An 8,495-nucleotide genomic window follows, 5' to 3' on the forward strand; every position below is an offset into this window, starting at 1 on the left:
AAGTTCTTGCAATAATCTTTTAATAGCAGTTGCACGAAAAAGCTGAAGTTAAAGAAGAACTTCTTAGCCGTGGGCTCCAAACCCGAGATGGACTCCCTAACCTTCAACAACTCTATGTAGGCATCCACGACATTGCTGTCTAAATCACATTCCGACTTCAAGGTATGGACATAATCCCAAGTAAGCTCAGCAGTGCCTCTATGATCTCTCCAAATAAAATCATTCTTATTACCCCACCAGTGCTTGTATAGCCAAAAAATCTTCCTGTTTTTCAATGGCCTCGTCATATCAGCACGCCGCCCAGGACCACCCCGCCTCAGTTTATCCTTCAACTTGTCTTCATCAGTGTTCATCTGCAAATACATTTCAAGAGCATCAAATCAAACACATATTCAAAATACGTACTGCAAGAATCAAACATAAAAAATGAAATGATTCAACATACGTACATCAAGAATCATCCTCAAACTATCAGGAATAACACCACTACGACTACCGAATTTCACCATGCAACCTGCAAGTGGAGTCAACTCAGTAGCAGGAGTCAACTCAGAACTCCCAAAAGTGTGCTCGGTAGTAGGAGTAACAGGGGTAGCAGTAGCATCAACCTACAAATGCATTGAGTATCAAACATTATATACACCTCTAAAACTAAAGAGTTAGACTACTCGAATAACATACTCGAATATGTATAAGACACACAATAGTAAAAAAAGTAAAGTTCTAAAAATAAAGAGTAGTACCTCAGACTGAACAACATCAGACTGAACAACAGGGGGCGGATCGGGGGGTCGACTATGAAGCAGGGGTAGCAGTAGCATCAACCTACAAATGCATTGAGTATCAAACATTATATACACCTCTAAAACTAAAGAGTTAGACTACTCGAATATGTATAAGACACACAATAGTAAAAAAAGTAAAGTTCTAAAACTAAAGAGTAGTACCTCAGACTGAACAACATCAGACTGAATAACAGGGGGGGCGGATAGGGGGGTCGACTGTGAAGCAGGGGGGGCAGTAGCAGCAACCTACAAATGCATTGAGTATCAAACATTATACACACCTATAAAACTAAAGAGTTAGACTACTCGAATATGTATAAGACACACAATAGTAAAAAAAGTAAAGTTCTAAAACTAAAGAGTAGTACCTCAGACTGAACAACAGGGGGCGGATAGGGGGGTCGACTGTGAAGCAGGGGGAGCAGTAACAGCAACCTACAAATGCATTGAGTATCAAACATTATATACACCTCTAAAACTAAAGAGTTAGACTACTCGAATAACATACTCGAATATGTATAAGACACACAATAGTAAAAAAAAGTAAAGTTCTAAAACTAAAGAGTAGTACCTCAGACTGAACAAAATCAGACTGAACAACAGGGGGGCGGATAGGGGGGGTCGACTGTGAAGCAGGGGGAGCAGTAGCAGCAACCTACAAATGCATTGAGTATCAAACATTATATACATCTTAAAACTAAAGAGTTAGACTACGCGAATAACATGCTCGAATATGAATAAGTACCTCAATCTGAACAGGATGAGAGACATGTACAGGGATAGCCGCAGCGTTATGGACTACAGTCTCATCCTACATTAGATGTCAATAACTCGATCAAACTACATATAATTCGGTGTAGTAGACTACTCGAATCACTTACTCGAGTAAGTACCTGACGAGGACGTTTACTGGCTTCCTATGTAGGTGAATCATGAGAATCAGAAGCAAACTCCTGCAATAACATGATAAGATAACGATCATACACACATTCACATTCAATATAGTAGACTGGATTTTGGAATGACATAAATGAAACGCACCTCACGTGTACATTTATGCGGTGAAGGAGGAGCACTTGGATCAATATGCATATCCTGTGCACGTGAGGGTCTATCAAAACTGGGTCTACTGAATGTAGGACCCCTCCACTCAGTGTTGACTCGATCATAACGAATCAGAAACTCAGGAATGCACTCATAGAACCAGTCTGGGGGATCATGGCTATGAATAGCATGCAATGTCCTAATCCCACAGTCAAGCTACACAAATCATTAACTATTAATGATCTATCTAAACACCCTATAAAAATGCAACAATGAAATAAATGAATACAGGATTCAAATATTAAACTAAAATCTAAAACATACCACATCAGTCATGTCCTACTGAGAGTACCAGTCACGCAGCACTATCTTGCGTGGATCAATACCCACAAAACGAGCAATCCTCAGCTTACTATACCAGTACATATACTGGTCAATGCTCACGTACTGCCCCTCTCCAACGGGATCTATCTAACCATCAAGATAAGCATACCACTCATCCCGATACTGTCTCAGAGTAGTCATATGTTGGTCCCTCTGCCAACGAGATAACCTGTCCCTCCGCATAGCAGACATATCAATAGGATCATCTGGAATATGCTGCAGCATACCGAACTGTCTCAAGACTCTGTCCTGCATGACATACTCGACAATCTCGAAGCAAATAAGTGGAATACGGCCGAGACTCATATACGAAGAATCCATCAGCTCGACATCATACTGCTCCTCAGAATAGTCCACCGTATCAAAGAATAACCGATAAGGCTCCCATGTCAGCCAACTCATCTCAAATCGGTCAAAATCCCCTCGGTACTGACCTATATGTAAAATAATAAGGGAACATATGAAATTGGATAGTTCAAAAGCATGCAAATGTTTATTCGAAGGAGAGTTCAAATAGTAAATATGTAAAAAAAACAGTACCTGTATGGTGGTGAGGGTTCTCCCTCCGATCAGGGTTCGGCTCAGCCCATGCCAAAGCCCTCGGCCAAACAAGCTCCACCCCAGGTGCAATCTTAGGAGCACCAAGTAACAACCTCTCGTGTGCCCACAACATCAGTAGCATCGTGCATCCATTAAGTGATGTTGCACTCTTATGAGCAGCCTTGGTCAAACCTCTAAACAAATAGCTCAATACAGCAGCTCCCCATGTATACAATTTAATCCGAGGTGAATCCAGGATGAGCTGTAAGTACCTGCGATAAAGGAAATACAGAGTAAGTAAGAATACAGGGCAAAATAAGGGCATGATAATAAATGAGAATACAAGAATTATAGTGTCAAATTGAAAATAAATGAGAATACAGGGCTTCATATGCAAAATGAACAAAAAAGGACAAGTGAAGGACTAAGATGCTATAAACTAAAATTTAAAAACTGAAATGCAACAAATACAAGTAAATACCTCGGATGCACGATATATCGACTCGATGAAGGAAACAATATGCCCCCAATGATGTATAAAAGATAAGCTCGTGTGTAAACCACAAGATCCTGTTCTAGCCCCCCTCTGGTAGCTCCGCATATCGTTCCCTTAATTTGTAAAGCTTGACCCCGTCCCTATACATATCTTTACGCCCCACCTCATCCAATCGTGCATCCTGCCATTCCCTCATCCATTACGCCTTCGGAGCGTCAAGCTCCCTGTGAGTAACTGAACGACCCTTAACAGGGAGGCCCATAATCATGTATACATCCTCGAGGGTGATGGTTAACTCACCAAATAGAAAGTGAAAGGTGTTAGTCTCTGGCCTCCACCTGCAATTGCATTCATACACAAACATCACAAACATTGCCAATAACGATTCAAATAAATGAGAAAATTGATTACAAATTAGTACCTTTCCACTAAGGCCGTTATCAAACGAATATCGTTTTGAGGAAATGAACGATTTTTCGTGAAAGCCGATAAACCCCATTGGCTCAGCAACTCACGCTGGGGATCTGAAAGTATCCACTGCTGATGATTAGCTGTGTACTGCCGTACATCCAGCTTATCCCGCACACCTCCCACCCATATGGCAGTACTAATATGATCATCCTGCATCGTCAGGAGTGATCTAACAATAGGCCTGCACTCATTCTCCATAGTAACTGCAAAGTGCACAATAAAAAATACTATATAATCCCAACATAAACACGAAATATTTATGGAACCGTTATTTTCTATTTTAAGTCCTACCGAAAAATCGGCATGACTCATTCGTTTATAAGCTAACCACAACCAATCAATCAATCAACAAGCATTCCATCCACTGTCTAATCACAATAACATATCTCAACTTACTATGCCAAACAATTACTAGTACATTTCGAACCATTAATTAGCACAAACGAGTCAAATTACTACTAACCATTAAAACTTTTAAAAACCAAAATAAAGAATATACAAGGCATGAGATTAATCTATACAAGGCTTTTTCTGCTCGTATCATATTTTAGCAACCAAATTTACAACAACGCAATCCAAATAATTTGAATTATATAAAGACATAAACAAAAGAGTTACTCAAAATAACCTGAGAAAAATGATTACAGAATTCTCTATTTCAAACAGAGTAGAATACACAATTAATCCATAACGATAAACATAAACACCTCGTATCTACTCCAAGCTATATCATCTGAAATCAATTTAATAACCAGCCTTTCAAACTGCACAATCAATCCGTAAACATTGCTCTAAACACCTCACATCTACTCTAAGCTACAGCATCCAAAATCAATTACATAATGTCACCACAAACCACCAGTAAAAGCATATTCTAATCTCAAAACTTCTTCGAGTAAATTGAATTATAACATATCACTAGAAAAACACATAAATATAACTCCAAACAGTCTGAATCACACAATTGTTATAACAATCTCACCATAGGAGGCAACAATGGGTCATTGCGGTAGTATGTAACTATGTGTATATATATGTGTATGTATACGTGTGTGTAGATGATGAGAATCATACCTGAGTAGCTGAATCGCCGGAGTAGATGTTGAAATCGCTCGAAATCTCCTGAAATCGCCCGCTGCCGCTGAATTAGGTTTTTGATATTATGAAATTAGGGATTTCAGGAAGAAACGGGTTAAACCCGGGTCTCGTCTTCAGTAATGGCTCATTGCGGGAGACGCAATGGATCATTGCGGCAGCGGGGGCTGTTCTGTAATTTCCCGAATTTTAAGTAATAGTTTTTTAAAATAAAGAATTTATTAATAGAAATATATAAATACAAAATAAAAATATAACAACCAAACAATAAATTAATTAAGAATTTAAACATCAATTAAAATTATTTATATATTTATTATCTATTATTTTACAATTATTTAAAAATAAAACTAAATTGTTTCCAGCAATGAAGCATTGCGCAAGCCGTATTGAGTCAAAGCTGATGAGCTCCCGCAATGTAACAATGCGTATCCCGCATTGAAGCAAAGCTGATATACTTCCGCAATGTAACAATGCGGCAGGTGGTTATTAGAACCACCTGTGGCTGTGGAAGGGCACCCTTAAAAAAATACCCAATTAAAATTAAGATAATAAAAAAGAATAATTATAATGATATATGTAGACATAATAAACAAACAAATACATAGGAGACACAATGTGACACGTGCAAACATTCAATAAACGTCAAACAACCACTCCAACCTCTCCCCCATTCTTTATTTTATTTTATTTTATTCATCTATTCATTTATCTATTCTTTATTTCCTATTCTGAACTTTTACTTATCTCCCATATTTTTTGTTTGAATTATCGAATTTTCTAGGAATAAAAATATATCAACAAAAGCAAATCTAAAGATATCGCTATACAAGCGGAGGGACAAATATTGGACCAAGGGAAGAGCATAAACGAGGGAAGACTTATAAATAGAAAGTAGATGATATATTATGTGAGGACCCACTTACAAGAGCCCATTGATAAAATCCCACTTATAAAATCCCTTTTTGGCAAGCCCATTAAGGACTCCTTATAAATATGTAACACTTGCCCTACTAAAAGGGGATTGAATAATTTGATATCAATAAAGAGAATTTTCTCATATTAAGATTATTAAAGGATTTGTTATTCCTAAACAATCTAACAAAGAATTACAAAAGGGGTTTTGAATGTAATTTTGGCTATTTTTTCAATTTTAAGAACAATTCTACTATGCCTATATAACTGTGTTGGATTTGGCTATGGTGCGGAATGAAAGTATTAATGAAATCAAAACACAAAATAATCAAATACAAGTATTTAAAAACTTTTACGTGGATTGAACTTTTCCACCAGAGATATATAATAAGTTGAGAACTCTGTGTTACAATGGTGTACACAACTGCTTACAAGTTGAACTACAAGAACAGAGAAATTCTTTACAGATTTAGGTTTTTCTATTTCTCTCATAATTGCTTACTAACTTAGATAAAATTCTACTTGCTACACTTGGTTTATATATCACCAAGTTACATGATATAAAGACAAACAAATAAGACAAAATGTTTATAGTCTAATTTCATGCTGCTTCATTTCTCAATCCAGCATCTTTGAATATCTTCAGTTAAGCATGGAAATGCAAATGCTTATTTATTCTCTAAAATCTGATAATAGGCTGCCACATTCCTTTTGCATACAATCAACGCATGTGATTGTCAAGTCACTATCAACTGCTCTTTTGAATTTGATCATCCATTGAGACTTAGATTGATCATTCGTTGAAACTATGGTTGATCATCCATTGAAACTATGGTTGATCATCCATTGAAACTTTGGTTGATCATCCGTTGAAGCTTAGTGAAATATCCGTTTAGAATGTCTTCATGGAAGTTAACTTCATTTCATTTATACAGGATTATAAGGCATCTAATAATTACAATTAACTAACCTATCTTGTATATCAATCTAGTAGTCAACATGATTTAAGTATTCTACAACATCTAGTTCACTAAGGCATTACAATATGCAGAAATGTGCTACTAATCTTATTATAACATAAGCTACTCTTTCAACGGATGTTGAAGTGATCATCCGTTGAAAGCTATAAATACACTAAATAAAATCTACTAAGTGTTTTGTTTAACTTATCATCAAGTTCACAACATATTCTTAATAATCTGCCCCGATTTATGTCTACTGGAATTGTAGCCATAAATTAAGAGACACTTGATGATAACAAAACACCCTTTGAATACGGACTGAATTATAGTAGATAAAATTTACAAGTATTGCAATTTATTGACAAACATATAGAGGAAGGTTTATAGAGAATATCACAGGCCATTTTCAAGGTGCTCCACTAGTCTGAGCAAATTTAGATTACTTCCTTGACTGTCTGAACTTCTTTCCCAACTTCACATTATTTTCCTCAATTTGATTTTGGAGTTGCCTGTAGAACTCAGATTCATCTTCATTTGTCTGATCCAGCTTTTCTTGCATCTCCATGAGAGTTTCATTGCTTGAAATCTTTGGCTGATCTTCCAATATGAAGAATCTTCTAGATGCATTTTTTATCTTTGAACTCCAGTATCCAGTATGGCCTCAAATGCACCCTATCTCCAGTAAAAGGAATTTTTAATACTCTTGGGAGTGCATTTGGTCCTCTCCATCTATTCATAATCTCTTCAATCTTGTTTAGTATCATTTTCTTGGCAACTATGCTGAACCCAAAGTTCTTCTTGATTGAAGAGAAGATAGTCACCAGAGTAGAATAGCCTTCATTGAGAATTCTGTGAAGGGGCCAAGTCATCTTTCTTCCACCCTTGTACCTGAAGACTATTCTTTCTAGAAGATGTTTGTAAGCATCGATGGCTCTAACTTCATCTATCTCTTCCAGATATAGATTCTTTTCTGAGAATTCTTTAATGTCACAAATGAAGAGTTGATCTCCCTTGTTGACAGTTAGTGTAACACCCCCAGATCCGGGGTCGGGGATCCGGGTCGTCACGGTCTTTCTTTCCACAATATCACTTCACTTAATTAATAATAATAACCTTATGCTGTGACCCCACACTAACACACACCACAACCCGTTATAGTCTCAGAGATGAAATTTAAATAAGTACAAGTCTTTGAATCCACAATTTAAAAGTTATTACAACCCAAAATGATTTCTTGATAAATTTACAGTTAATTGCCATTATCTGCCACAAGTTATAATTATACATAATTGATTCTCAAAAGTAGATGGTCTGATCTACAATAGATCTACCTCTGCAGCTATAGCAGCTACAACATCAACGGGAAGACGCGGGACGCTTCCCATACGCTTGCGCTGGGTCTGCTGGAGTCTGGCCATCTTTCCTAACTGTTGTTGTGTGATGAAGAAATAAAGCAAGGGTGAGCAGCAAGCCCACCAAAATAATATGTATAATGATTTACAATATATGAGACTTCTCATAGTACTCATGAAAGTCTTGGTCAAAAGAAATGAACCAAGTTGATATCTTAATGCGATGAAGTCGCAAAATATTCAGTATATATACATATATACTTTTCAAAATATTGGAAGTCCTCTTCCATGCATAATACACATAGAGTTCCAGTGTATAACTGTATATATAAAAAATATCGTTGCAAGGTGATCTCATATATCTAACCTTGTCTCAACGTTTTTCCGAAAATCTTTGTCATTCATAAGAAAATCATTAACTAGATATAAGTTTAAAAGATGAAGTTACAAG

This window comes from Apium graveolens, chromosome 2 (genome assembly GCF_009905375.1).
Source record: "Apium graveolens cultivar Ventura chromosome 2, ASM990537v1, whole genome shotgun sequence".
NCBI lineage: Eukaryota > Viridiplantae > Streptophyta > Magnoliopsida > Apiales > Apiaceae > Apium > Apium graveolens.